Below are 15,450 nucleotides of genomic sequence, written 5' to 3'. Positions count from 1 at the left end.
AACACTTCTGAGTCCCCCATGTCTGTCAGTTATGTCCCTCTCTTCAATGCTTTCCCTGTTCAGCTAAGATTCCCAGATCACCATTGTAACTATTCCCTTGTCAATACCCCTAATTCTTCCCACCCACCAAGCCAAAACTCAACTGTATGTCTCCAAGTAGCATGAATGTTGACCACACTGACCTACAGTCTCTAGTCCCATGAGGAATTCCAACCTGTCCAGCACCCTTTTGGATGTACCAGTGGGACATTTTACTATTCTCTATCACTGTCCTTAATTCTCCTTCCTCACTTCCAGCAAAAGACATTGCCTCCTACATCACAGGAAAAAAATAGAGATTGTACTGTATGTTACAAAGTATTTTCACATGGGTTTATTTAATTCACATGACAACTGGGACAGTTAGGCAGGGCATGTGTTAGTATTCCCATCTTATGAACCAAGAAACTGGGGCTCAGCAGGGTTTTCATGGGAACATCAGACAGTTGCTAGCAGAGCCTACATAGGAACATGGGTGTCCCAATTCTGAGAGTCCCAGCCAAGCATGAAGTATGTGATCTGTTCATAGGCTCCAGTGAGACGTTTGTGCCAAGGAAAGTATCCAAGTTTCTGGACACCTTCCAAATTCTTTATACACCTCTGAAGTGTGCTGCCTTCTCAATAAAACCTCCACTCAGTAGTGCACCTGAAGTTCATTTACTTCTTATAGTTTAAGAGAAAAAGTAGAGTGGTCTTGAAAACACACGTTTCACCTTCCTTTCTTTTGAAAACTGTTATTACCAGAGATTGAGTTTCCTTGTGTACCTGTTTGTTTGGTAGAGTAGTCTCAGAGTCCTTGACTGAAAATCAGAAAATCCACCTTCCATTTCTGTAATCTGGTTCACAGCTCAGGAAGTAATAGAAGCCATGAGCCAGAAAGCCAGACCAAGGTCTGAGTTGGAAGCATCAGCCCACAGTACCCAAAAGCATGCGTGCAGGTCTGCAAAGGTGTCATGCAGCAGAATCCACTGGGTGGATCCAATGCTGCAAATGAACGGATGAGTGATTTTCTATAAACACATGGTATGAGCCAAAGCCACTTCCGCTGGGAATGGAGGCCCCAAGTGAGTCACTGCAATTCCAGACAGATAGGAATCTCAGCTCTTTCCTGGTCCTTTCACTGAAGTATGCAGACCAGAGGGAATCTGCTTCTGTCCATAAAAGAACTTCTATATCCCCATTTCTCTTCCAATACCTTTCTTTGTGCCATACCTTCATTGTTCGTCATATAAATGGACATTAGAAATATATGCTCACCTCCCATTAGGGTGGTACAACCTGGGTGCCTTCCTACAAACACTGCCTTGGAGATGGCCTGTTCTTTGACCTGCCTAACCCCATCAGAACTGGTATTTGTGGGCTGTGCCTGAAGCTCTGCCCAGGAGATGGGAGATATAGCTTTTAACTGTGTGAACTTGAATAAGGGACTTGTCTTCCTGAGTTTCAGCCTCCTCTGTAAAATGAGAAGTTTTACTATTGCCAAAGTTAACTGAGCAACACTGGAAGGACTGCTTATGATGTCATGATAAAGGGGACTCCAAGAACAACCAGAATGTGCCACAGAGACCAAAGGACAGAGGAGTCCCCTTTATACAAGATAGACTTAGGAGTTCATAGTGAAGTTTACCACCAGACAGTGATTCCTTAAATCACTAATGGAAATGGAAAATGAGGAGCAGCAGCATGTCAGACAATGAGCAAGGAGAAAACAAATACAGGGAAAACCCCAACCCAGTCCACTGGTGAGTCAGAAGACAGCACATACCTGCAGAACTATTGATTCATGCACATTTTAAGCTGGTTTATGGGCCTATTTTGAGGAGGGATGGAACAGGACTGGACTGGCCCATAGGGACATTTAAGAAAGTCTAGGACGCTCTTGGTGGCTCTGAGGACAGCAGTTTAAAAAGGGATGGCTTGCAGTTCTTTGTTGACCCTGTCATACTCCCCTCCCAAGGCAGAGCTGTGTAGTGGGAAAAACAGGGTTGTTGTGAACACTATTAAAATCACACGAAGCACAAGTATGCAGATTTCAATAACTATAGCAACTATTAATGTTCCCTGGATCCCCTGAAAGGCAAAGAAAAGTGGAACCCTTGTAGTAGCTCCAAGCTACATTCAAGTCCAACCTGTTCAGACATATGAAGATAAGAATGAGTCTCTCATCCCAAAGCTGTCCCTGAGATTTGAGCAATGGTTAATGCCTTCAGTTCTCTTCCAACCCAGATGAAAGCCCCAGGAACTTGGGAGGAAACACAGCACCAATAATTGAAGGTGGTGACCACACTAAGAGTACCCAGTTGAGGTTTTTAGGCCTGGGTTGGAATCCCAGTTCTGCCATTTGCTGACAGTATTGTCTTAGACAAGTTACTTTAACTTTCTGAACATCAGTTTCCTCATCTATACATTCTGGAAAAAAAAAAAAAGCCACTTGTTAAATAAACAGCTGTTGAGCAAATGAAAATAAGACTATTTTTCACATGGGGTCTTTGTGGCAATTAAGTCAGATACTTACTCCATAGGTATGATGGTTAATTATATGTCCACCTGATTGAGCTGCAGGGTGCCCAGGCATTTGATCAACCATTATTCTGAGTGTGTCTGTGAATGTGTTTTGAATGAGGCTAACATTTGAATCAGTAGACTGAGTAAAGCAGATGGACTTCTTTAATGTAAGTGGCTCTCGTCCAATTAGCTGAAGACCTAAAATAGTACTGAAAGACTAACCAACCCTTGAGTAAGAGGAAGGATTGTCCTTTCTTCCTGACTGCCTTTCTTTGGGACACTGTTCCCCCACACCCACTCTACTGTCAATCTCTAGCTGAAACATCCACTCTCCCTGGGTTTCAAGTTTCTCATTATGGATCCTAAGACTGTTCAGCCTCCATAACCATGTGAGTCAATTTCTTATTTGTAAAATATATCCTTTTGGTTTTGTTTCTCTGAAGGACCCTGACTAATGCAGTAGGTGTTTAAAGAAAAAAATAATTTATGATTGCTATTTTTCTTATCTCAAAATTAAGCAAGAAACAGTGCCTATATGTAAAGTTGTTTGAAAATTACAATGTTTAAGAAGCAGGGGGAAATGCCTATAATGTGCTGTTGTTCTAAACCAGACCTTACTTGATCTTCTAAAACCAGAACTCATAAATGTGTGTGTGTGTGTGTGTGTGAAACAGAGAGAGAGAGAGAGAGAGAGAGAGAGAGAGAGAGAGAGAGAGAGATTGATTCTGAGAAAGACATTTTAGATTTACATTGGTAACTACTTTCTATTTGTATGGCTCTCTCAAGTTTAAGAACTGTATTGTTTGTATTATGGTTTTACCATTCCTTAACTATAATGAAATCACTGAAATGCAAACCTATGATCTGCCTAACCCCATCAGAATTGGTGTCTGTGGGTTATGCCTGAAGCTCTGCCCAGGAGATGGGTGATATAGCTTTTAACTCTGTGAACTTGAATAAGGGACTCATCTTCCTGAGTCTCAGATTCCTCCTCTGTTAAAGAAAGTGAAGAAAGACCTCTATGGTTGCCTCTGTCTGCAGCTCATAGGACTCTTACAAGCATAGACCAGGAGGAAGACAACGGCGAGATTCCAGACACAGAAAGAAGAGCTAAGAACAACCTCAAAAGATTAGTAAAGAAAGGACATGCCACAAAAGGCCAGGAAGACTGCTGAAGAAGGAAGAGGAGGAGGAATCATTCCACACTGTGGGGAGAAGGACGTCCACTTATCAGCCAGGGGAGGAGGGGCAGTGGTGGCAGGAGAGGGACAGAGTAAGTCCACCCTGACTGGTCATTCTGGAGATGTGCTGCTTCCTGACTAGATGAGGGTGACTTAAAATGATTTGTAAGAAAAGAAGAGATAAAGTCAGAAGAATCTGTATGTTTGGTTCCTTTAAATTTATAAGGAGAAATAAAGCAGAGAGGGCTCCAGGTGATATTATCTCTTCTTGTATAGGCCATGACTTTGAAAGTGAAAGGAAAATGTAGGAAAGAATACAATTGGTTTTCTGGGGGTGACTTTGGTTCCCAGATAATAGACACCAGCAAGGAACACCAGTTTCCAAAGGTTGTCAAAATGCTGGCAGGAGACATCTCCTTCATGAAGATTGCAACTGGAATCTGAGTTGGGGAGGACGAAAGGATCTATTACAGTGTGTACTTTATAGGGTCAGAACACACCCCAAGTTCTCATGTGTTAAAGGCTTGGTCCCAATGCAACAATGTTCAGAGGTGGGGTTTAGGGAAGTGATTGGATCATGGAGGGTTCTACCCTCATCAATAGATAAGTCTATTTTTGGCTTTGTAATTGAATGGACTAGTGGGAGGTAGTGGAAACTGTAGGAAGTGGGAGCTGGTTGAAGGAAGGTCACTGGGGGTGTGCCCTGGGAGGATATTTCTTGTCCCTGGTCCCCCTCTCCCCTTCTCAGATGCCATGAGGTAAACAGCTTTGTTCTACTACACCCTCCCTAAAGTGATGTTCTGCCTCACCATAGGCCCAGAATCAATGGAACCAAGTGACATGGAACTTAAACCTCTGAAACCATGAGCCAAAATAAATCTTTCCTCCTTTAAGTTGTTTCTCCCCCACTGCCAGGTGTTTTGTCACACAACAGAAAGCTGACTAACATAGGGAGGAAGTAAAGGTCCATTACAATTTAAACTATGAAAGGCCAGTAGAAATAAAATGCTCAACATTTCTTAGAAAAAAAATAGCAGGAAGACTATCTGGAATGTTATTTATTCACCAAAGTTTATTGAATATGTAGGTGCCCTAGAGATTATAGCAAATGGTTAAGCTCTAAGTCTGTATCAACTGAAACTTCTAAAAATCCCTATTGTCTAAGGAGATTTTGATCAGCTTCATTGAAAATTTCATTACTGAGAAGAAAAAAAAAATCCTTGTTGCTCTGAGCTTAATTGTGACTCACAAAGAACTGGTCACTGATTGGCAGTGGGGCTGTGACACTTTTGGGTTTGTAAGTAAACCCTTTCTATAGTTAGAATATAAGTATCAGAATTTGGAAAGTGTAGTTCACAAATTTAGAGAAAAGATCAGTTTCTTCCTCAAGGAAAATAGATCTGATAAGATAAATTGATGTTAGGAACACAGATGATTCCAAGGAGGAAGAGGAGGTTGCACTAAACTCAGGTGGCTGCAGAGGGAGTTCTCTTACTTCTGATTTGCAAAGAGATATGCAAAGAAAAAGATGGAAGGAGAATATGACCTACAGTGAGACTGGTAAATGATTTGAACGAGCAAGACCTTCAGGAGTTGAGGACTGTAGACAAGGATAAAGACACATGAGAGTACTTTTAACCCATATTTTACTTAAATGTTCAGCTGTGGGGGACATTCGAAATGAATGTAAGATATATTTATTCATTGCAGACATCAAGAACAAAGCAGACCTGTATGAAGTAATATAAAAATAGTCTAGCAGAAAACATTTTCAAGGGTAACAAAAAAAATGAGCTCGGTATTACTGGGCCTGAACATAGGAACACATCTAAAACAGAAGACATCAGGTTCTGGAGACCTTCTTAAAAACAAGCACCAGAACCATTCTCAGGAAAAAAGAACTATGTTTAACTGTGTTGGAAGATTTGAATGTCTTGTTCAACAAGAACCCAGACCTCAGTCTTTGAAAGAAATAATTTCAAAAATGAACATGACATCCATTAGTACTGCAGGTTTGATTCAAGAACAATAGAGCAAAATTCAATGCACAGACAAACATATTCAGCAAAGCAAGAAGCCCAACGTCAATTTCCTGTGGGAGGCATTAAGACAAGTCCTTCCCAGAGAAGTGTGGACGTACCACCCAGAGCCCAGATGGTGCCTATCCTGTGGCCCTCGTATGTACAGATCATTCGGCACCCACATTCTAACCCAACATATGCCCCAATTTTAAGACCCTCATAAGTCATCCTGTTGGCTACAGAATAATCCATTTTGACTGTTGCCCAGATCCTAATATACACTGCCTCTATCCCATTCTCCAAGTTTCAATTCAAATTCTTTTGCCTTTTCATTTCTACAAAGTAGAAGGTGAAACTGGACACAAATGTTCCCATATTGCTATGATTTATAATGAGTCCTACAAAAGGGAATACTTTCCAGCAATGAAAAACACACTATAGGTATACAAAACAACACAGATGAATTCTATGCTGAGTGACAGAAAAAAAAGAAACAAGATGATGTACTGTGTGATTCCATTTATATATTTTATAAATTCCATGTATATGAATGGAATTACATTTATATGAATTCTTAGATCAGGAAAAGCTAATCTGTGCTGGCAAAACAGTTGATGATTACCCATGTGGTATAAATAATTGAATAGAAAGAAACATGATGGCAAATGTATTGGGGTGGTGGAAATGTTTCATACCTTAATTAGGGTGGCAGTTATTGGGATGTAAAAATTTGGATGTACATGGAACTGTATATCCAAAATATGTGTATTTTATTTTACATAAGTTATACCTCAATAATTATAACTACATAATGGAATTCAGTCTTAAAAGCAAGGCAAAGAAAAGTACAGTAATCTCACATAAAAAGAAAATTAATTTCTATGTATATGTACACATATAATCATGTGCAACAGGAGAGAGCACACAGCACACACTCAGATGCACTTATGTATACATAGAAAATTTCTGGAGCATATAAAACTTGTAAAGTTCCATGGAGAAAAGGATTAGGATCTGGGATGGGAGAGAGAATTGTTTTTAATAGCTTAACATTTTATACTGCTTTAAAATTTTTTTTTTTTACTATGTGCACATAAAACTTTTCAATTAAAACACTATCATCTTTTCACAAAACTATATTTGGGGCAGGATCCGAAGGACTGGAATGTGTCCAGTGCTTTAAGTGACTATGCATTGCATCAAGGAGCATCCCACCTCGACAGCTGATGCCTCCCACTCCCCCTCTCCCATGTGATCAGTCTGCCCCTTTCCAGCGTACTCTCCCTATCAGTTCCAATGTTCTCTTTCAAAATGTAGATTTGCCTAAATAAATAAACCCTGTTACCTCCTGTTTCCTACAAGATAAAATCCAGTCTCCTTAGCAGGACATTAGCAGGAAGAGATACTAAGCCATATAAAGGATCATTCTGAGCCATTTCTTGGCCTCACCAGAATTCTGGAAGTTTTTGCTCACTCACCTCCATTTGATTCATACCAAATTGATTCACCAGGCCTAATCAATTCTCCTTTTGAAAGCCCTCTGAAGTCTATTGCCCTTCTGTCTTCTCACTGTCACTACTCTAGTCCAAGTTGATCTTCTCTTCAGTTTACCCTGCAGGCCTCCTAACTGGCAGCTCTTTCTCCAGTCTCTCTCCACTCTCATCTCTTCCCCATGCACTTCATTCCTTTAAAATGAAAATATTACCCCATAATTGCCTTGCTTGTGACCTATCAATCAAACCTGACCATTGTACTTGAGCCAAACCTCTTAGCAGGGCCAGCCCCTCAGACTTGACCCTTGCCTTTTTCTTCAAGGTCAGGTCTTACCAAATCCTTCCTCTCTATTTGGACTCAATTTCCACTAACTCCTGTCCACTGTTCAGTTCTTGGACCCACCATTCTCTTTCCTCTCAGTCTTTCACATGATACTCTCTGTCTTCAAACATTTTTTTACTTCCTTTGCCCTGGTCTTCCAACCTACCTGACTCACTCCTTCAGCATGAAGAATCAAAAATAATAATATCATGAGAAGGTCATAAATAATGGAGATAGAAAGCAAAGAGAAGAAAGCAAGGGCCCCTCTGAAGTCAGGAATCCCAGAGGAGGCTGCTTCAGAAGCTCAACAACCAGAAAAGATAAAATTGCTTGAGGTCAAATTAGAAGAAAGATCAGTGAAGAAGAGGAAGGAGATTGAGGGGAAGGGAAGAGAGACAAGATAGGGAAGAACAGTGGAATACATCTAGCCTAACTTTCTCATGTACACATGTGAATATACCACAGGAATCTCACCATTATGCACATCCACAAGGCACTAACTGCCATGAGGAAGAGCACGGAGATAGGAAAGGGTTGGGCAGCCTGGAAAATGGAAATTAGCTGGATTCATAAGGGGTGGGAAGGAATGGGGGAATGGTGGCCAAGCAAAGCCAGAGAGGGCAAAGTGCCAAGGAAAGGAGTTAAGTTCTTGTTTTGTATGCAACAGGTAAAATGTGAGATGTTTTTAAACTAGAGAGTAACAGTCTCTGTATTTTAGGCATGACCAGTGGAACCAGTTGGAAGTGCTAGATTCAAGTCAATGGGCTTGTTGTCCCAATGCTAGGAGAAGGAGACAGACAGACACAGGAATCAGAGAGGAGTCCAGATTCTCAAAAGAGTAACTGGGAAGGTGGTGAGGTCATTGGTTGATATGGAAACCACACAGAGGGAGCAAGTTGAGGGGAAGATATTGAATTAGATCTGGGACATGTTGATGCTAGGGTATAAACTCAAGAAGTTGGTGTGCATAATTCAGTTCAGACACAACCCATGCAGCACATTGCACAGAAACCACTGGCTAAGACCAGGTGTGATGGTGCATGCCTATAATCCTAGTAGCTCAGGAGTCTGAGGCAGGAGAATTGCAAGTTTGAGGCCAGCCTCAGCAACTTAGTGAGGCTCTAAGACTTACTGAGACCCTGACTTAAAATAAAATAAAATAAAATAAAATAAAAAGGGCTAGGATGAAACTCAGTGGTAAAGAGCCTCTGGGTTCAATAGCCAGTACTCTCACCACCACCACTACACACACACACACACACACAAAAGAATCCACTGGCTAGGGTTCATTTCATCCTTCCCAGTGCCCATATGTTTCCGTGACTTCTGTTTTCCACGTCTCAGTGAAGCAATGCAAATGTTTGCTGTGCATGCAAAGAGCTATAAAAGCAAAGGGAGAGTGGACATAAGATTAGTGAGTGGAAGATTAATCCTACAGGGCCAAAATTTTCACTAGAAAATGCTTCTCTCTCCAAGTTTGAGTCAGTCATGTTCTGTATCTCTTCCTTCAAGATTCCTCCCACATCCCAGTGCTTCCCAGATGAGCAACCGGAATACTCTGGACAACTCTTCTTTGCTCTGAGCCCCTGGGGTGCTTTGAAGTACACAGTGTGCACATTTTTCACATGATTTTGGAGTTCCTTCTTTGCTTTTGAACTCTTCGCAGGTGTATACCTGTTCTCCCTAACTGAATTTTTAACTTTTAAAGAGGACAATTTATGCCAAGCATTTCATTGTCACAGTGCAGTGGTACAATTTCAGGTACATAATAAGTTTTCAAAAAGTTCAAGTGGGATTGAAATTGAAACTGATACTGAATGATTTGAGGGTAGAAAGGAGAATGGACAATAACCACCTTGAAACGACATGGTTTGATAAGAGATAGAATATTGGTTGAGGGAGTGAGATAGTGTCAGTTCCTAACATAGAAAAGAACATATTTTAACATAAAAGGTGTTGTTCTTCTTTTGATAATAACAACTTTGCATTTTAAATGTACTTGGAGAGAGGATAATACTGGCATTTAAACTGCCCTCTGAGGGAGGTGAGGGGGCATAGTTCAGTGGTAGAGAGTTTGCCTATCATGCTGGAGGCCCTGGATCCCCTGTACTACAAAAAGTAATTAATTGATCAAATTGTCAACTGGTTATAAAGTTCATTTCTTGAGAATACCTTTAGTTTATAAACAATGATAAAATAAAATGCTGAACTCGTCATTTACAGTTAATTATACTCAGTAGTTCTAAACAACACTCAAATGGCCAGACCGAAGGAGAATCTTTTACTTCCTTTCTGTTAAGAGTTCTATTGGTGTGGCCAAAGTGATGGTCACTTAAAGGAAGAGTATTCCTGACTCAGTTCACGACACTACTTTTCGGACAGAAGAGGTAGGGCAACTCAAGCACTGTGGGGGCCAGGCTGATGGAGGAAGATGTCTGTGGGACAGGAAGTTGTGTTCGTGTTTAGAGTCAATGAGTGCCACTGGGCCTTGGATCACAAGATTTCCCTGGCTGTCCTGGCATTGTTCTATCAATGTCATTACATAATACAGACTCCCTGCCTTATCCTCCTCCGTCCTTCCCAGGGTGCCGTAAGGAGAAGACTGACAACTTGTAGCTGACAGTAGCGGGTAACTGGGAACAGGACAAACAGGAGCTCAAAAGTTGGTGGGGTCTACTCTCGGGAGCAGTGAGAAGCACGCCTCAGAAGGGGTGAGAGGTAAGACAGGGCTTGCATCACAGGTATGCTGAGGACTTGTTTTAGAGCATTTTAGAGCATACCTTTCCTTTTTAAGATTCCCACAAGGTGCAGGGTAAACAGCAAGAGAGCTCCTTCGTGTCCTGGTGGCACCAACGCCCGTTGGCTCTGGGTCACATTCCTTTCCAGACTTCACAAGGCCCCAGGTTACAAAGGCCTGGTTGCACAATTCTTAGTAGAGTGGGCATGGGGGCTGGGCTAGGATGAAGGGAAGGGCCCCCTGTGTGTCAGAGATGGAGGTCTGGCCAGATGCCAAGGCAGCCAGGTGGTGGCAGTAAGAGACTCTAATGTCTCAGGATCTCTGCAGACATAACTTTCTTTTCCTTTTCTTTTCCCTCCCAAAGCCCTCAAATAAGACTTGTCAAGCTGCACCTTCTTGGGTAATCTGAGGGAAAACATTTCAAAACTTTTCCTTGGCATACCTGTGTTTCAGTTTACTGGAGAGAGTAGACACTTGGAAACCACAATGGAGAAGCTGCAACTGAAGCTCCTTTTAGACCTCCGTTTTTCACAGCTAGCTTTTTCTTGCCATTTTATGCTGTAGTATGTGTGAAATGACTCAATACATTACACAACTTTTGAAATTAATATGGAAGCAGTTCTTGTTCAAACCCTATGCCATGATAGACTACTTTGGTAATTTTTTTTTTCCTGGTTGATAATAATTTCATAATTCTCTTTTACTAAAGACAGTCTGCATGAAAACTAAGACATATATGGAAGACCCTTTTAGGAAGCAAACTTTTTAGTTGTCTATAAAGACTAACAGCCTTGCAAATACTCATGAGATCTTTCTAAAGCTAATGATAGAGCTGACAACTATGAAAATTAAGACTAAATTTATCTTAAGCAATTCAGAATTTCTTTTCATTTTCTTTCAGTATTTGGGTCTTTGGACAGATATTAATCTATTTGCAATTAATTCAATTGGAAGAATTCTGAATATCTGTGACAAAGGGTGCTGAAAATGAAACTTGCAAATTAATTATAGATGCAAGACATACACAACTCTACATAAAACAAACCCTGGACAAAGCTAAGGAAGCTCCTAAAGTATCAAGAAAATTCCAAATAAAATATGAATTCATGGGATAAGTTTGAGAAGATCATCTAGGAGATGTGTTAGGTAATAAGGGTAGATTGGTTATCACTAGTGTGTATAATAGCCCTGCATCTCCCAGATAAATATTTATTCATATGTCCATTCACAGGGCACACATACATACTCATAAACAAAGTAGAATCCACTGAAACTGGGAAAGCAAGGTCACAGGAAGACTATATATCTATTACAGAGCAAAAGCTTGTGAGTTGTATAAATGCTTTTTTATTTTTAATGAACTACTTTTAATCAAGCTTCAAGCACAGTAACTTGCCAACTTCCCTGGTTTATTTCCACCATTATCTCAGCTTTTTGAATGGGTTTTGGGTGTGTTTTCTTGGTCTTGACTAAAGCTTACTTTGTCTGGAGCTACAGAAGTAAAGGGCCGTGGTAAATAGTGCCACCTATGTAGAGAATCATACTCGCCAACCCACATCAACGTGATAAGATGAGACATCCTCATTTTAGACTAGTCTAACTTGGAAAATTATTTAGTTTAAATATGCACCAATAAATTTACTCAACATGGGTAGAGGGTAAGTGAGAGGGCTCATGCTTTAGTGCCCAGCACTAACTGCGGGACATGCTTGGCTAAGACACTTTACCTTTCTGTGCTTATTTCTTCTGGAAACAGAACTGTTGGAATGGATGATCTCTTAAACCCCTGCAACTCTAAAATTCTGTTATGTGACTACACAATGGCCAGAGAACAGTACAGTCAATAAATATAAATGTAGATGAGTTAGAACATTGTGTTTTGTGGAAGTTATTTTAGGTTAAGCCTAAACTTGGTTTTCATTGACTATAAAATGAATGAAGTCTAAAAACTGAACCAATGAAAATTTAACTTCCAAGGTCTTAAGAGGTTGGACCATAATCTGATGGTGAAAATTGTAGTAACTTCTCTAGATGAATGTGTGCTGTAAAGTTAATGTGCAAGCACGTTTTGTTTTTATCCAGGTTGCTCCGTGTTTTACGTGCTTTGGGTTACTGCTATTTTTAGAGTGTGTGAGTACTGGTCTTACTGCTGTGGTATATTTGTTTGTGAGGTGTTAGAGGCTAAAAAGCATTAAAATTGTGTCCCATGATTACTCTGTCTCCTCCTTCCCTTTCTATTGCCACTGGAGTCCCCTGAGGGTGACTGATCTACCTGTTAGAACACTGGACTGCTACTGCCATCAAGGGAGTGTTCACAGTAAACTCTGATCTTGCAGGCAACTCCCAGCGAGCCTGCCTGAGCAGTCCTGTGCTCTGACTCTGGGGTCGCCATGTGCTAAGACCCAAGGGAGTCCAGAAGGAGATGAGTCAGGGCCTGGCACCAAACCTGAGCTCCTCCCTGCTGGTAAACAGAACAGCTAGCTATTTGTCGTCACTTGGAGCCTCTCAGGGCCCCAAGACTCCAGGAAGAAACAAATACTTTAGAAGCCAAAACCCCAAGGCAAGGTAAAGAAAACAGAACTGTCCACATCCCCAGCACTGATTTCATGGCCTGTGTTCCTTAGAGGGGGAGGAGCTGTAGAAGTTTCCTGCTGAACTGTTTGACTTAACCTCTCAACCATAAGGGCTTTCTCTTTCACTGTTCCTAAGAGGTGGCCTTTTGCCTTTGAAGTTTTGGAATTTCACAACCAGAGTTTGGGAGTTAACCTCAGTCACTAGTCTATAATACATTTTTTCTCTCCCTTTTCTTGCTTTTGTTTATATTTTTGTATAATTTTCTATTAAAATGCTTCTTTTATTTAACTTTTTTTCTTAGTTTACTCTTCTCTGTCATTCTGGGGAGAAGCTATTAAAAGAAAACCACCTGGATAGAAGAAAATCACCAGATAACAAATGTGGATGACTTTAGAAAGTAATTTTGCACCAAGCACTTGAAATACCTGCATCTTTTGTGTTTTCTCAGTGCTGGGGAGAGGTTGGTAAGTTCAGGCTAAAAGTTTTGGAAATGTCTTCGTAATCTGGCTTCATGGCAAGTCTGGCCATTTGTCAGGACATCTGTTCCAGTTCTGCTGCTGCTGGGACAGCCTCTGGCCTTCCCTCTGCCCCTTTAGAATGTTACATTACCCTAAATTATCTGGGGTGTCAACTCTGTGCTTATACTGTTCTTCCTAAGCCTGTAGACTCCTAAGCCTGTGGGTCTCTTGTTCTTTTCCTTTAGACACCAGCAAGTTCTGTTCTGAGCTGAGCAAATGTCACATACCTGAACTGGAGGCATGGCTGCTTTCTAGGTCCTTCAGGTAGCGTCCCACCGCTGCTCTATCAGTAACTGAACCTCTGTTACTTTTGCATCTCAGAAGTGGAGGCCAAGCCTGGGCTGGATATTGTGATGTCACAGAGCACAGTCCTTGCCCCTCCCCATCCTTCAGCGGAGACCCTCCTTGAGGGCACTTTCTCTCCAGGCCAGGGGGAGGAGTTGGGAAGGACAATCCTCAATTTCCATTCACTCCCTACTCAAATTTCGTTTGGGATCTCAAGAAAGAATGCTTTGGCATTCTTTGGTCATAAATTGACCCTCAAAATTATGAGGTCTTACTGTAGGAAGAAACCTCAGAGACCAGAGTCTAATGATTAGATTCTCAACTAATTCCCTTTTATTACAAATGAGGATATTGAGACCCTGCAGGCAGAGTTAACCAGAGCCCTGAGGCCTTCAGTATCAGCCTGTAGCCCTCTGACACTGCATTCACACCTGCTGTCCTCTGAATTTGATCAACATCAGCATTTTTTTGATAGGCAGCTCTCAGACCACTTTTACTTGAATCCACTTGCAACAAATGTCCATTTGGAAAATGTGTGTTATGGGAAGAGAAGAGAATCTCAATGAAGATCATAAGTTTTTCTGACAACTATAGGTCCCAGGAATAGCTGGCTTCTGGTCTTAGCCCAGACACAGAAATCTTGAACCACCAGACCAATTCTTGATTAACGAGTAATGTGACTTCTGAGTAACTGATGTTTTCACTGAGATTTGATGATAAGCAATAAAGTTCAAATAAAAGCAAAGAATTTGTGTTTACTACAATGCCATATCAGCTTACAGTGTTTGCTGAGGAGGGGACAGGAAGGAACACTCAGTTACAGAAATAGATTCTCATTGCAATGTAGTTCTTTCCTCTTTCATATCCTTTACCTTTTCTATACTATCTTCATACGGTATTAAAACAATTATCTGCATTGCATGAAATGGCTTGTATCTGTGAAGTCAGGAGACCATGTTTTCAGAATCTCTCAAGAGGGGAATATATATTTCATTATTTAGAATATCAACTGTTAGTATTTTATATCATGCTTCAGCATTTATAAGCCATTTTCACATATTTCATTTAATCTTCACATTTCCATGAGGTAAACAATGTATTATTTTTAGTACAATTTTATGGATGAGAAAATTATAGCATAGAGAAGTTGCAACTTGCACAAGATCACAAAGCCAATTACATAGGAAGGTTAATATTAACTACACACCAGATCTTCCAGTCAAGCATTTTCCCCACCACAGGGCTTCCCCAGGATGGGAAAAATTATCATTTGGTCTCAGAACACACTTGAAGGCACAGTATTAAGCAACCCTTTGAGTAATGAAGAAGAAGTTATTCCCATGGGTCATAAATACTATTTTACTAAATGTCTTCATAAAAACTTTAAAAATGATTAACAAACACCTAATTTCAATCTTTAATATAATTATTGCCATTCCACGTAATGCCACATATTATCTGTGAGTTCTCTTAAGGGAACCATTATGAATATGCATATTATTTTGCTACAAGAGATTATTTGAAGTATTATTTATAACAAAACATAAATTAGAAGCTCAACATTAGGAAAGTGATATAATTAATTGTGTTGAACTCATGAAAACAGTTGTAGGTCATTTTCCCAAACCAACTCATACACCATCTTTGGAATGTTGCCATCTACACTAAAATTTACTTAACGTTTTCCTTTAAATTAACACACATTTTATTAAAAATCAAAGTATTTACAGATATTTTTATCATAACCTAGGTAGAAATACAGCATCAATCATCTG

At 40.5% G+C, this 15,450-nt stretch overlaps 1 protein-coding gene across 6 annotated transcripts in view; it reads right to left on the bottom strand.

Annotated features, from left to right (window-relative positions):
- Nucleotides 1-15,450, bottom strand: part of DNAJC5B (DnaJ heat shock protein family (Hsp40) member C5 beta) — a 220,354-nt gene that overhangs the window by 58,947 nt on the left and 145,957 nt on the right. Inside the window, exon 1 of one of the 6 annotated variants that reach the window (XM_079105391.1) lies at nucleotides 13,618-13,896. The exons of 4 other annotated variants lie outside the window; for them this stretch is intronic. The gene's annotated coding sequence lies outside the window, so the exon portion shown is untranslated. Of the gene's footprint in view, nucleotides 1-10,341; nucleotides 11,531-13,617; nucleotides 13,897-15,450 lie in introns of those variants that run through there. One more of the 6 variants, XM_079105393.1, reaches the window with a different exon arrangement.

This window comes from Sciurus vulgaris (genome assembly GCF_902686455.1).
Source record: "Sciurus vulgaris genome assembly, chromosome: 1".
NCBI classification, from domain to species: Eukaryota; Metazoa; Chordata; class Mammalia; order Rodentia; family Sciuridae; genus Sciurus; species Sciurus vulgaris.
Note: the sequence above shows the minus strand (reverse complement) of the source record. Positions and strands in the feature narration are given on the sequence as shown.